Raw genomic sequence first — 14,886 nt, 5'->3', positions numbered from 1 at the left:
GTGTGTGAGCATGCTTGTATGTATGTGTGTGAGCATGCTTGTATGTGTGTGTGAGCATGCTTGTATGTGCATGTGTGTGAGCATGCTTGTATGTGTGTGTGAGCATGCTTGTATGTGCATGTGTGTGAGCATGCTTGTGTGTGTGTGAGCATGCTTGTATGTGTGTGTGTGTGTGTGTGTGTGAGCATGTATGTGTGTGTGTGTGTGTGAGCATGCATGTGTGTGAGCATGCATGTGTGTGTGTGTGTGTGTGAGCATGCATATATGTGTGTGTGTGAGCATGCATGTATGTGTGTGTGTGCGAGCATGCTTGTATCTGTGTGCGTGCATGCTTATATCTGTGTGCGTGAGCATGCTTGTATGTATGTGTGTGTGTGTGAGCATTAATGTATGTGTGTGTGTGTGTGAGCATGCTTGTGTGTGTGCGTGTGAGCATGCTTGTATGTGTGTGAGCATGCTTATATGTGTGTGTGTGAACATGCTTGTATGTGTGTGTGAGAGCATGCATGTATGTATGTGTGTGTGTGTTCATATATGTATGTGTATGTATGCATGTGTGTGTGCATGTGTTTATCAGTGGCGGTGCATCCAAAAGGGTGCACAGGTTCCACCCCCTCTATGACCGATGGATAGATTCATGCATAGCAAAGCATGAATCTATCCATGGCCACCGCTGCCACCCCCATATTTAGGTGTCTGGTTCCTTTTGGGGTGCCGGGTGCCTGAATTACAGTGGCGGGGGGTGTTTTTGTAGCGCCTGATTAGAGCCATGGGCTATAATAGGCTTCAAAATAGGTGAACTGCGAGCGCCATGCTTGACGCTCACAGTCTACCCAGCCAGGTGTGTTAGAAAAGTGAATTAATATTCACTTTCCTAACACTGAACCGCCTCTCCACCAATCAGGTGTGCGGGTCTTTTACCCATCACTTGATTGGCTGAAACGATAGACACAGCTATTGGACGCCCATCAGGAGGAGAGGACGGGAGATGAGGATGGCAGTAGCTGCATGGAGGACCCCGCTCATGGCCGTTACCCACTGCCCCACCAAGACAGGGTAAGTGGCGGGCAGACAGTGAGCGGGCAGTGGGGATTCACAGTGGCGGCATTTGATGGGCACAGTAGCAGCATTTGATGGGCACAGTAGCAGCATTTGATGGGCACAGTGGTAGCATTTGATGGGCACAGTGGCAGCATTTGATGGGCACAGCGGTGGCATTTGATGGGCACAGCGGTGGCATTTGGGCACAGCGGCAGAGTTTGATGGGCACAGTAGTGACATTTGATGGTACAGTGGTGGCATTTGATGGTACAATGGTGGCGTTTGATGGGCACAGTGGCTGTAATTGATGTTTTTTAAATCGTTCCTTTGTATGCAGCCACCCATTTGGGACTGGGCCCTGGTGTTCCACCATCAGGCTCGGAGAAAAGAGCCCTGTCCGAAGGTCGGGGGGGGGCCCGCCATGGTTTCCTGCATCGGGGCCCTGAAGGACTAGTTACGCCACTGACGGCGCTGCAGCATTTTGCGGGCGGATTTAACCCCTTTTCGGCCACTAGAGGGGCGGTTTTAACCCCCCGCTAGTGGTGCTAAAACGATGGTAAAGTGGCACTAAAAATAGCGCCACTTTACCGCTGAAACCCGGGGTGGTACAATGTGAAAGGGATCTAAGGGCTCATTCATACATGTGGCTATACTGGTGTCCCTCTGAAAATCCATAAACTGCACATGAAAGGCAGTTAGGTGGCGCTATATTGCAGGGAAGCTGCGGGGCAGCCTCATCCACTTGAAGACACACCACATTTTTGACAGCTACTTCATGTATACAGCCCTGAACAGATGCATGCCGAAGTGTAAGTGGGAAATCAGGGGGGAGTAATACCCTGGCCCAACTGCCTACTTTTACCACTCTCCGCCCAGCAGCCCGTGTGAATGAGTTCTAAGGGTCAAGTTACACAAGCAAGTTTCTAGAAGTGATCTGTAGCAGATACAAATGTCAAATTTTCTGTGGCAACTTGTAGTTGGGTACAGTGTAGCTGCCCTGACTGTCCATACAGCTTGTCTATGAAACGACATGGTCATCATCAGCTGGGTGTAAAAAAATAAAAAATAAAAAATAAAAAATAATATATATATATATATATATATATATAGAGAGAGAGAGAGAGAGAGAGAGAGAGAGAGAGAGAGAGAGAGAGAGAGAGAGAGAGAGAGAGAGAGAGAGAGAGAGAGAGAGAGAGAGAGAGAGAGAGAGGAGAGAGAGAGAGAGAGAGAGAGAGAGAGAGAGAGAGAGAGAGAGAGAGAGAGAGAGAGAGAGAGAGAGAGAGAGAGAGAGAGAGAGAGAGAGAGAGAGAGATTTTTTTAAATCACATAAGTAGTTACTGAAGCTGGCTATTCTGTAGCTTTATCTATATATAAAAAAAAATCCTCGGTGGCTGAGCTAAAAACTCTTGAATTTGCTACAATTCTGCAATTCTGGCCCTGCATTGACCTCATTTCAGTTTTCAGCATTCTGTGGCTACTACAAAAATTCAACATATCCAAAAGCATGATTTTTTTTTTTTCCAAGATTCTCAAGTTAATAATTACTGTTTCTTATAAGATATTTCCAATGAATAGACTGGAGCTGCCACCTGGAATGATATCTTGTACTGTAATGATAACCACGTCTGCTGAAATCTGTTTACTGTCTTTTTTCAGATCTTTTTACGATGATAATTAAAGGCTGTTGCTCTGAGCATTTGCCTTTAAATCTTCTTAATAAACATGGCAGACTGTATGAAAAATATTCAATATACAATATACTGTTGAACTCATCTGCACAATTACAATATTCAGAAAATTATATACAGGACCACGACAAGAGGGGGGTGGGCAGGAGGGACCGGCACCTAGGCACGTGGGTGCCATGTGCTAATCTGCACTACATTACTCCGCATGCACTCCAGACCAGTGGCTGGCAATCAGTGGGCCAAGGCTTCATGTCTACTGCCATGGGTTAGCGGCAGGGGAGAGGGACGCAGGTCCGCATCTTCCTCCTGGATGCTGGGTGAACTCATATACAGATTTTTTTTTCCAATATGATCTGTCAGATCCACAGTATTTACCAACAACTGTGTAGTGTGAGGGTTTACATCATTGGATCTCATATAAATGGACTTTTAAAACAGGGGTCCCCTACTCCTGGACCACAGACCGGTACCAGTCCATGACCTGTTAATTATTAAGGCCACACAGCAGGAGTTAAGAGGTGACTGAGGTCCATGACAATCCTGTCCGTACCACAGCCGTGCCACTTAGCAGCCTATGTGTTCTCTCCCAGGTCTCCTGTCAGCAGGGCAGGGGGCAGGAGGAGTTGGTGATCTGGACAGAGAGCAGAAGTCTTGTCATATTAACAAGACAGTAATTGCCCCCTTGTTAAATTATACATTTTTTTATGTAAAGGAGACTGCACTGTAAAGGGGCACTGTGATGTAATGGGAACTGTGATGTAAGGGGACTGCACTGCAAAGGGGCAATATGATGTAATCGGACTGTGATGTAATGGGAACTGTGATGTAAGGGGACTGCGCTGTAAAGGGGCTCTGTGACGTAAAAGGACTGCACTGTAAAGGGGCACTGGGATGTAAAGGGGCACTGTGATGTAATGGGAACTGTGATGTAAAGGGACTGTGCTGTAAAGGGGCACTGTGATGTAAAGGGACTGCACTGTAAAGGGGGCACTGTGATGTAAAGGGGCACTGTGACATAAAGGGACTGCACTGTAAAGGGGCACTGTGATGTAAAGGGGCACTGTGATGTAAAGGGACTGAACTTTAAAGGGGCACTGTGATGTAAAGGGACAGTGTGATGTAAAGGGGCACTGTGATGTAAAGGGACTGAACTGTAAAGGGGCACTGTGATGTAAAGGGGCACTGTGATGTAAAGGGATTGCACTGTAAAGGGGCACTGTGATGTATAGGGAACTGTGATGCAAAGAAGGGCTGTGATGCGAAGGGGAACTGAGGACATTGTGGGACTGCTTTAAAGGGTAGCTGTATTGTAAAGGGGGACTATGAACACTGATATAAAGTAGTAGCAGTATTTTGTCTGTCTATGGCTTAGACCCAAAACATTTCCAAATTAGGTTAACTTTCATGCTATCAGGTTTACAATTATATCCTATGCAGTGTCATTGCATGGAACAACTTTTGTACTATACCATTAAATGATAAATGTATAATTATATTTTTGATTATATTTGATTGGGTTGGAGCCCTGTACTGTTTTAACCATTGGCAGCAGTAAGAAATACAGTATGCCATGGTATTTTACTGAAAAACAGCTATGGCCTCTGTCATGTGACTTGTTTGGGGGCAACTCAAGGAAACATCTACAACACTTTTATGGTGTTATATCCCCTTTTAGAATTTTCGGCACCAAATTCATGAAAGCCATGCAACAGCTTTCTTGTTATTTCTGATGCTTAAACAAATCAGTATGGAAAAACGTGTGGCGCTATAAATGATGAATCAATAAACAGAACAAAAGTGACACACCATCAGTGATTACATTGTGTACGTTGTGGTAGTGATACTGTACTAAAATAAACAAGTATGTAATGGTGAGGTGAATAAAATCCAAAGTATAAAGATTAAATAGAAAAAGTCCCAAAACTCAATTAAGAGTTCACCCTAAAGGTAGGTCTATGTTGAACAGAAGACCATCTGTAAGTAGGGACTTCACTCTGTGCTCCACCACCATATGGAAGTGATATGCGCTTACCAGAATGCACAGACTCTTGTACATAAAGTTAAGAGTCTAATGTGCTTGTATAATGGCAGACCATCACTTGGTAAAACTTTCCCTCCTGGGATGGACTCCTTCAATGGAAATTCCCAGTGGACTCCTTCAATGGAAATTCCCAGTGGGTTACCAGGGTGATCAGCTGCCAGCATAACATGAGATCATCATTCGTAAAGGAACATTGGGCCAGAGTCCATAGTGAAAAATTGTTATGTCAAATTTATTATAAAAGGTTGCTAAGCACTCACAGAATGTGTAAAAATTGACAGCGCTGTACAATCATTACTGGGGATTTTAAGAAACACTTCCTGGATCCAAGTATGTGATGATGTCACAGGCACGGACCCCTCCCAATGCATTTCGTCATAACTGACGCCATCCTGGGCTTAGGTGAACTCTTGATTGATTGAATTTTCAATTTAATCTTTATATTTTGTATTATATTTACCTCACTATTACAAATGTTTATTTTGTTATAATATCGCTACCATGATACTACCATGATGTATACTATTTAATCCCTGATGTTATATCACTTTTGTTCTGTTTAATAATTTATCATTTATAGCGCTGCAAGTTTTTCTGTATTCATTTTTGATCAACTTTTGTCAGTTGGTGTGCTGGCGGCTACGCTTGTCCTCCAAATACAATTCCTTCCTTGCGTACAACAAATCAGGTGATCCGTAACTGTGTCACATTCTGCCACTGTGGCAAATTCATTAAGAAATACTGGTAAGAAATATTAGTGATATGAAAAGAGGAAGCAATTTAGACCTCTTCCAGATCAGAGTCAATTGTGACGCACTTCTAAGTATTATGCTGCAGAAGCAATTCTCAGACAAATTCTGCAACAGATTTATATACACCTTACTGACAATTACGCAAAATTGCGTTATTTGTTGCATGGACAGGAGACTTAATGAATGCCTTTGACACTCTGAATGTCACACTTTATATTTTCCTAGGCATTTTGGCTGAATTACTAAAAGAGTTTCATAGCTTCAGACATTAAATATGTAATATTTACTTCAATTTTTGTAAAAAAGCTAATTTCTGTTAATTTTGAATACCCAACTTTGGTTGGATAACTGAAGTGAATAGTCTCATAATTTATTGTGTGAAGATTCTCAACTCCTGTAGTAAATGAGCCTTGTTTTTTTTCGGATTAAGTTTTCACCCCACACTTAGACTGGCCATGAACTATACAATTTTCTTGTTCGATTTCCTTTAGATTTACCTTCCACTATGTAGTGTACAGGCCTGCCTGATTGCACACAATTTGAAAGTGTTTAGATTTGCCTTATATCATATGGTTTTGGTAAATCTAAAGGAAAATTGTACAAGAAAATTGTATAATGTATGGCCAGCCTTATACTTGATTCCCAATCAAGAGTGAATCTACCGAATGCATGTCTTACAACAACAAAGAGTTAAGCAGACCATCTAGTACAATATATAGCAAAATCACTCTTATTTTACTCTTACTCTGCTCGTTACATAACAGACATGTCAAAATAAATGCACTTATCAATAACAGTCACGAGGATGAAATAGTACTCTGTATCTAGTGGCAGCTCACAGCTCAATTTAAGATCTACCCACTACCTGACAGCTGCCTGGAAAACAATATTTCACCAGCTGAGCTATAAATGCCAGTCATCGAGTGCGTAACTTATCCATTATTTAAAGCCTGCCATCCTGTCTACAAACCTTTATGCTACACACCCTTAAAAAAACTCTACTTGTTCCTTCTGCATCTTTCTCTTCATCACTTGCCTTATGTAAAGTTTTGTTCTTAAAACGTTACTTAGAAAAAAAAAGCAAAAGGGAAGGCGCTCTTGCACTTCATTTAATTACAAAAAAAATGTAAAAAAAAAAAAAAGTAAGCTCATTCTATCTATCTATCTATCTATCTATCTATCTATCTATCTATCTATCTATCTATCTATCTATCTATCTATCTATCTATCTATCTATCTATCTATCTATCTATCTATCTATCCATCCACCCATCTATTGATTTACTCCAACAATGATACAATGTTGCAAGCAAATCAAATGCATCAATAAAGATCAACAGGAATGCAAGCATTATTTTGATTTCTAATTTTAAAAAATGTGATTTATAATAAAAAAAACATTTATTTTTCAAAAAAAATTAATAAAAAAATAAAAAAAATAAAGTAATTTATTTGAAACACATTGTTGAGTATAATTTTATTTTTTTTTTCTTGGAAGATCTTTTTTTTATTATAAATCACCTTTTTTAAATTAGAAATCAAAATAATGCTTTCATGGCGTAGATGAAAATGATAAAAAAATAAAAATAAAGAACTTACATTAGAGCATTATTTTGATTTCTAATTTAAAAAAGGTGATTTATAATAAAAAAGATTTTCCAAAAAAAAAAAGGTAATTTATTTGAAACACATTGCTGAGTATCATTTATTTATTTTTTTTGAAGATCTTTTTTTATTATAAATCACCTTTTTTTTAAATTAGAAATCAAAATAATGCTTTCATGGCGTAGGTGAAAATGATAAAAAAATAAATAAAGAACTTACATTAGAGTCTGTTCATAGATGCAGTTTATAGTAAGCCCCAAGGGTACCCCTTCATACGCTCCTGATGCTCTGCCCACAACTGTGATCCTGGCACATGGTCAGATTGTGGCAGATTTCCCTTCTCCCGTGCATCAGAATATTACTGATTTCACTGTCTTGTCTTTCAAGAGCCGATTAACAAGGCTTGCCTGTGCTGATGTATCCAGCTGTGTGCTTCCTCAGTGCCTCCGAAAATCCAGCCAGCACATTCTATCCAGGGCTTCCTCTACAGAACAATCTGTGAACAGACACTCCTGGTCAGGATGCTACACTGGATACAGCTGATCCTCCCCTTCCTATCTCGCTGTGCAGAGCAGCAGAACACAGAGGCAGCAGGTCCCTCCGGACTGTATTTTTTCCCCCCCTGCATGTCTAATCTATAGTGTTCTGTAGATGTTATCAAATGCAAATAAAGCCTAAACCAGCAGTTCCTGATTGACGTGTCAACAAGCTATACTCATCAATTCAAAGCTTTTTCTTTAGATTCAGGATACAGACAAAAATTTTATAAATGCACCCGTAATGATTCATTTAGAAAAGCACATTTATTATTATTTTCCTTTGGATTGGAGCCTCCAAGCATTGAAACTTCGATCAGTGGCCCCCGCAGTCCACTCCTTCAATTCCAGGTCTGTACCGAGGGCCTTCGGTTATGGGGCTGGACGAGGTACTAATGAACTACAAATGCCGGTCCGCTTGCATCCGACTGCCCATAGAACAAAGCGGGCTGTGTCTGTGTCCACTCTGCATAAACTGAGCAGACACTGACCTGTCATCCTCTGCTCTGCGGGGGGATCAGTGGACAGATACCCTGCTGAGCAAGCCAGAGTAAAGTGGAGTCCATGTGAAAGGGGCCTCAGGTGATACAAAGAGATGAGCCAAATCCTCCGATATAAGTTGTATCTGTTTATCTGCAGCCCTCTCTTCTCTACCGTCTCCTAAAGCACACATTTTACACAGCATTCCTTGGCTCCAGAAGGCAGGGGGTGGATATCTGATGTCACCCACAGCACAGTATAAAGCCATGGCTCCCAACTGTCCCTGATTTGGAACAAAGTCCCTCTGTCCCTCCTTTCTCTCCATTTGTCCATTATTTTGGCCTCATATATATAGTTGTGTATAAAATGCACTTTTTATCTTTCAAAAAGTGTTTCCCAGTGTAAAACCTTATATCAGATTTCTGCATTTATAAATTTCAAAAGGCAATATAAAGGAACAGTAGTGGTTAAAAAAAGCACTTGTGGGTTTAACTAATCTTTAATTTCTATAATTCTCCTTTAAGGCGGTGAGGTAGGGGGTGTGTCCTATGCCTATATAAATTTACTAATAGGTATCCCTCATTTCCATCTCAAAAAGTTGGGAGGTATAATAAAGCAGAGAGTTGAGTGTAATCTGAGACCTGAGTGGAGGGAGCGGACACATAGTCTCAACTGAGGCTTTTAATCCCCTGCTATGTGCTGGAGAGAGGTGGACCCTCTCCTGGGATTGCTTAGTGTCAGCATAGACTGTCAGAAATTACTCATACAGATAGCAGAGGAATGAGAGAGGTGGTATAAATCACACTTGGATCAAGGGAAGTACACACTATAGAAGTATATGCTTTGTTCATTTTTCATTTCAGAAGTTTACAACCACTTTAACCACTTGCTTACTGGGCACTGTCACTCTTTTCCTGTCCAGGCCACTTTTAAGCTTCATGCAACACTTTACCCATATACAATTTTTTATGATAAACAAACAAAAAAAAGACCAATAAAAAAAAACAACCAAAAAAACTGTTTTCATAGTTTGTTATAAAATTTGCAAATAGGTAATTTTTCTCGTCCATTGATGTGCGCTGATGAGGCTGAATGGATGGGTACTGATAAGCTGCACTGATGGGCACTGATAGGTGGCACTGATGGGCACTGATAGGTAACACTGATGGGCACTGATGAGGCTGCACTGATAGGTGGCACTGAAGGGCACTGAGAGGTGGCATTGATGAACACTGATGGGCACCTGTAGGTGGTAGGCAGCACTGATAGGCAGCACTGGTGATAAGACACGGATGGGCACTGATTGGCAGCAACGATGAGCACTGATAGGTGGCACTGGTGGGCAGCACTGGTTAGGAGCACTAGCTGTCACTGTGTGGGACCGCTGTCCCTTTTACAGATGTCCTCTACCCCACCGTATAAAGTTCAAAATGCTAACCACGACATACAAGGCCATCCACAACATCGCCCCCAGCTACATCACCAACCTCATCTGCAGATATTTCGCCCAAATCGTCCCCTCCACTCCTCCCAGGACCTCCTGCTCTCTAGCTCCCTTGTTACCGCCTCCCATGCTCACTTTCAGGACTTCTCCAGAGCCTCTACCATCCTCTGGAACTCTCTATCCTGGTATATCCGATCAGCCCCTAACCTGTCCACCTTTAGGAAATCCCTGAAAACTCACTTATTCAGGGAAGCCTATCCCACACCCACCTAAGAACTGTCCCCGTGCCACCCCCCATCAAATCATTCCCTGCATCTATTACCTTTTGTACTACCACTCCCTCCCTTTAGAATGTAAGCTCTACGAGCAGGACCCTCCTGTCCCTTCTGTATTGAACTGTACTGTAATTGTTCTGTCCCCCCTCTACATTGTAAAGTGCTGCGTAAACTGTTGGAGCTATATAAATAGCATGTATAATAATAATAATAATTTACAGAAGCCTGTAATCAGCTTATTTTTTTCTCCTCATGCTGTCAGTGTGAAGTAAAAAAACGCCAATAACCAGCTTCTGTTTACATCATGTGATCAGCTGTCATTTGCTGACAGCTGATCAAGTGGTAAAGAGCCGGGATCGGCACTTAACTCTGATCTGTGATCACAGAGCGCACCGCCCACACACCGCAGAGGGCACACAGGCAGCTTGAGCATGGGAGGACATACATGTACGCCCTCCTGGCAATTTATTCCCTCGCTGTAGCCATCTTTTAGCTATAGTGTGGGCACCAATTGGTTAAGGTGACTAATTTGTCTCACCCAAAACAAATTAAGGATTTCTCCCTGCAGTAGAAGACACTAAATGCTTAACTTTCCAATAGGGATCAGCTTGGGCATGCTCTAGTCCAAACCTATATGAGCAATCCTGCCAGGAAGCTGCCCCCTGTACTGGGCATGTGTATATGTGTGACTGTAGAGAGGGAAATGCCTTAGCCGCTTGATTGTCCCAGTACAGTCAAAACTTCCTGGCGGGCTCCTTCAGATGAATTTGGACTAGGATCTGAAGATGTCTGAGCTCATCCCTACTCTCCGGCAGGTGGTGAGTCTAAATTCAATGGCTGAAGGCCTCATGCACACAGGCACCTGGGGCATCTGTGGCTCTCAAGCTGGGAAATACGCTCAAATTTTACATCATACAGCCCCAGGTGCCCATGTGCAGGAGGTCTTAAAGCCTAACTTCAGCTTTGCTGTAACTTTAAATAGTTTTTTTGGTCCAAGTTGGTTAAAACTGCTTACATTGATAATCGGGGCACTGATCATCTGTGTTCTGATCATCAGTGCAGCGCAATCAGTGCAGCTTATCAGTGGCCATCAGTTTTTGCCAAAAACTGTAATGAGTTTTGGGACTAATTGCGCTAAATCTTACTTTGGAATCAGTTTGGTTGGGCTGTATAGAAGTTCTGCCTGGTCATAGGTGGGGTTGTACACCTGTGGGAGGCTGGAGAAGGCAGTCTGGTTGGACGCATTGGGTACCAATCTCTGTCTCGGAACCAGTCAGTGGGAGTTTGTCCCACTGCGTAGTCCGGGAAGGGGTACTTAAGGTGCCGTAGTCACATGGTTCAGAGTTCCAGTCCAGAAGTTGTTCCTCCTGACCAGCCCTCAGGGGCCCTCATGGCCTGGGGTGCGGATCCATCCCTTTCCGAGCCTCAGAACTGGCTTGTTCGAGGCACAGTAACTGAAAGGAGGATTCTAAGGTGTTCTGGTGTCGTCTCGGGTTTTGGAAAGGCCCAGCAACTCTACATGCGACCAGGGGAGGACTCTTCGTTAAGAGAGCCACGCACAAGGCTGGCTGCTCGGTAAGAGCCTGGAAGCTGAGCTGCCATGGACATTTATTGAATCCACAATTCTTACGGTATCGCCGGACCGGCTGAAAGATTCTGGTACAGTAAGAAAAGTTCCTACTTCTACCCTTCCAGTTGTAACTAAGTTTCCACGTTTCCAACCAAGTCTGTGTGAGAGACTTTGAATTACCTGTTGGCTGCTAAACCCAAAACTTAAGAATTTATCCAACAGTTAAAGAGTCCAGAGATGAGCGGCTATTCCCTTGATTGTGTACATAGAGAGAGACTGTATTTGAAGTCAGCAGTTCCAAGCACCTGGGCTAAACTCTACCCTGATACCCTCTATTCCCAACTTAGTTTTATGCAAAATAAAAATCCTAACAAGGAATTCAAGTGTCGGTCTCTACAGTTACTGCGTTATCAACCCTGGGAACCCCTAGACAAGGACAACAAGTACGAACTGGAGGAGGTAACCGGTAATCCCAGAAAAATTCAGCCACTCCTTCGGGGGTCAGTGCTACACACCTATCAGTGCCCATCAGTGCCACCTCATCAGTGCAGCTTATCAGTGCCACCTCATCAGTGCAGTCTCATCAATGCTCATCAGTGCAGCCTATCAGTGGCCATCAGTGAAGCCTATTTATTTGCAATTTCTTTTTAAAAGAAACTAAGCTAATCACATGTAAACAGACTTGCTAGTTATCAGCAATCCTTTCTTCACATGCTGTGTCTCTGTGAGGAAAGGAGTGCTGATAACTGGCACGCTTGTCAGCACACTGCTTACACTGATAATGAGGGCACTGATCATCAGTCTTCTGATCATTAGCACTGAAAGATGAAGATTGGCTTGGGCAAAGTGCCATGGTTAAAGTTGAAGTGGTTAAAGTGACAGCAAAGCTGAAATTAGGCTCTAAGCAGCACAGCCTACATTTTACAGCCCATTCATAAAATGCAGGCCACTGTGTGGAATCTGTAACAGAGTACTCTCTACATAAAGCATAACTTCACCCTAAAACGAAGTACATATTTTCTGTCTCCACAACCCCCCATCCTCTATTTTTTTACCTAATTTTGATAGATACCCATCCCCACTTTACCCGCAGCCTTTTGGGATGCATCAGGTCCCAGAAGGCTGCAGGACCATTCACAAAGCGCAGAGTGGCTTGCACATGCACAGTGGGAGGCTGACATGAAGTCGCAAAGAGTCACAGCCAGCTTCCTACATTAGACATGGTGGGGACCCAAAGACCGGTGAAGGACCGGCCCAGATGAGGGTAATGTAAATTCAGCAGCTACAGTATTTGTAGCTGCTGACTTTTTAATTTTTTTAAGGGGACTGAAGATCCTCTTTAACCACTTCCCACTGGATGTCCTCAGGTTTCAGTGGTTATACCGGCATGATGCCTGCAGCTACAGGCATCATCACGGTATGTATGTTTTCAGCCGGCAATTCTCTTTCAGGCAGAAGTGACCCAAGTGGCTAATTAGCCACTCAATCACTTCTGCAGGTGGTAGAAAAGGGTCCCATCCCCCTCCCATCACCATCTCTCCCAGGCTCTACCGTATGATCGCAGTGCCCGGGAGTGATGCGGCTGGCGGTAATGGCTGCCCTTAAGAGAGAGAGAGAGAGAGAGGAACTGAGATCGTTCCTCTCTCTCTATAACACCGAAAACTGGGAGCAACAATTTATGCTGTCACTTCCAGTTCCGCCTTTTTGTTTACCTGGCCACCAGCGGCCAGAAAAGCAGCAGCTTAGACTGTACTGTGTGTGATCGGTTGTATGGGAGGCTAGAGGAGAAATTTGGGGTCTAACAGAGCCCAGATTTCTCCATAAAGAGGACCTGTCACAGACCATGCTGTCAGAAGGGATGTTGTCATCCATTGTGATAGCAATGAAGTTAGTCCAAAAAAAAAAAAAAAGTGCATAAAAAATATTATTTTTTTACAAAATAAATAATAAAAACAAAAATGTTAAGCTCCCCACCGTGCTCACGCACAAATGCGAATGCATACGTTACTCCCACACGCATACGTAAACTGTTTTCATTCATATCGTTTAAGGTTTTTTTTGTTTTGTTTTTTCAAAAGAAAGAGCACTGTTCCTGAAACAACTTAAAATATGTTAGCTGGAGTTGGGCTTTAATTTATTTGTCAATTACCTAAAACCATGCCAAAAAGATATGCACATCTTAGACTAATCTTCACCAGATGACAACGCTGCAGTTAAAAAAATGGAAGTATTACTGCAATTATTATTATTATTATTATTATACAGGATTTATATAGCGCCGACAGTTTTTACGCAGCGCTTTACAACATTAGGGTAGACATTACCGTACAATACAATTCAAGACAGGGGGAATCAGAGGGCAATTGACAGACTGCAACATTTTGGTTTAGTCCATAGCTGCAATATTGGCAGGTAATAGGTCTGGATTGGAGGTGGCCAGAAGGTAGATTCACAGTCACCAAAATCAGATAGAGAGGTCTATAGGTTAAGACTGTAAATGTCTATGTGAAGAAATTAATTAAAAATGTATTCATTGGAACCGCGCTCTCTATAAAATTAATAAAAGTGCAAGTGCAAAAAATGCTGAAATTGCATAGACCAGTGACAACAAACACAACAAAATCTAGAATATATATAATATATGTATATGTATGTGTCATTCAAAATATATCTAGTTGAAGTGTCCAAGATACTAAATCAAATGTTCAGTAATTAAAGAAATCAAAAAATCAAAAACACAATTAAAAAATCAAAAATCACACATCGATGTGCAAAATAAAGTGCCCAAATCAACAATTTTGTGTATATAAATCTTCCAATACTCGGCAGACAGCAAAGAAGTAGATATTCCACCACCATCACCAGCCACACATCCTACTCACCAGAATCCAATAACCTCCATTACAGGTAGTCATAAGCGCTTTCCGAAGATTCCAATGAAGAATCTCACGACCACGGCTTCAATCTGAACGATTGGATACCAGGATTTCAGTGGACCTATTCAGGTACTTGTGGATGTATTGTGTGGAAACTCGATGTGGAAATGATCATATCAAAGCATCAGTGCCATAAAAGAAAAAAGTTAAAAGAAAAAAAAAGCTCCCATAGTGAAGTAGTGGGATGTGTGGCTGGTCATGGTGGTGGAATATCTACTCCTTTGTTGTCTGCCGAGTATTGGAAGATTTATATATACAAAATTGTTCATTTGGACGCTTTATTTTGTACAATCAATGTGTGATTTTAGATTTTTTTGTTTTTTTGATTTTCTGAACATTTGATTATCTTGGACATTTCAACTAGATACATTTTGGATTACACATACATATACTCATATTATATATGTGCTATATTTTGTTGTGTTTGTTGTCACTGGTCTATGCAATTTCAGCCTTTTTTGCACTTGCAGTTTTATTAATTTTATAGAGAGCATGGTTCCAATTAATACATTTTTAAT

At 42.1% G+C, this 14,886-nt stretch overlaps 1 protein-coding gene across 6 annotated transcripts in view; it reads right to left on the bottom strand.

Moving 5' to 3' along the window:
* The window catches only part of RAPGEF4 (Rap guanine nucleotide exchange factor 4), a 497,448-nt gene that overhangs the window by 308,615 nt on the left and 173,947 nt on the right, over positions 1-14,886 (bottom strand). The window contains exon 1 of one of the 6 annotated variants that reach the window (XM_077448018.1): positions 7,347-7,667. The exons of the other annotated variants lie outside the window; for them this stretch is intronic. The gene's annotated coding sequence lies outside the window, so the exon portion shown is untranslated. Of the gene's footprint in view, positions 1-7,346; positions 7,668-14,886 lie in introns of those variants that run through there. 6 annotated transcript variants of the gene reach the window in all.

The sequence above is a fragment of the Lithobates pipiens genome, unplaced genomic scaffold (genome assembly GCF_037356315.1).
Source record: "Lithobates pipiens isolate NorthernLeopardFrog02 unplaced genomic scaffold, aLitPip1_a1.2 Scaffold_22, whole genome shotgun sequence".
Lineage (NCBI taxonomy): Eukaryota > Metazoa > Chordata > Amphibia > Anura > Ranidae > Lithobates > Lithobates pipiens.
This window is presented reverse-complemented; position numbering and strand designations above follow the sequence as displayed.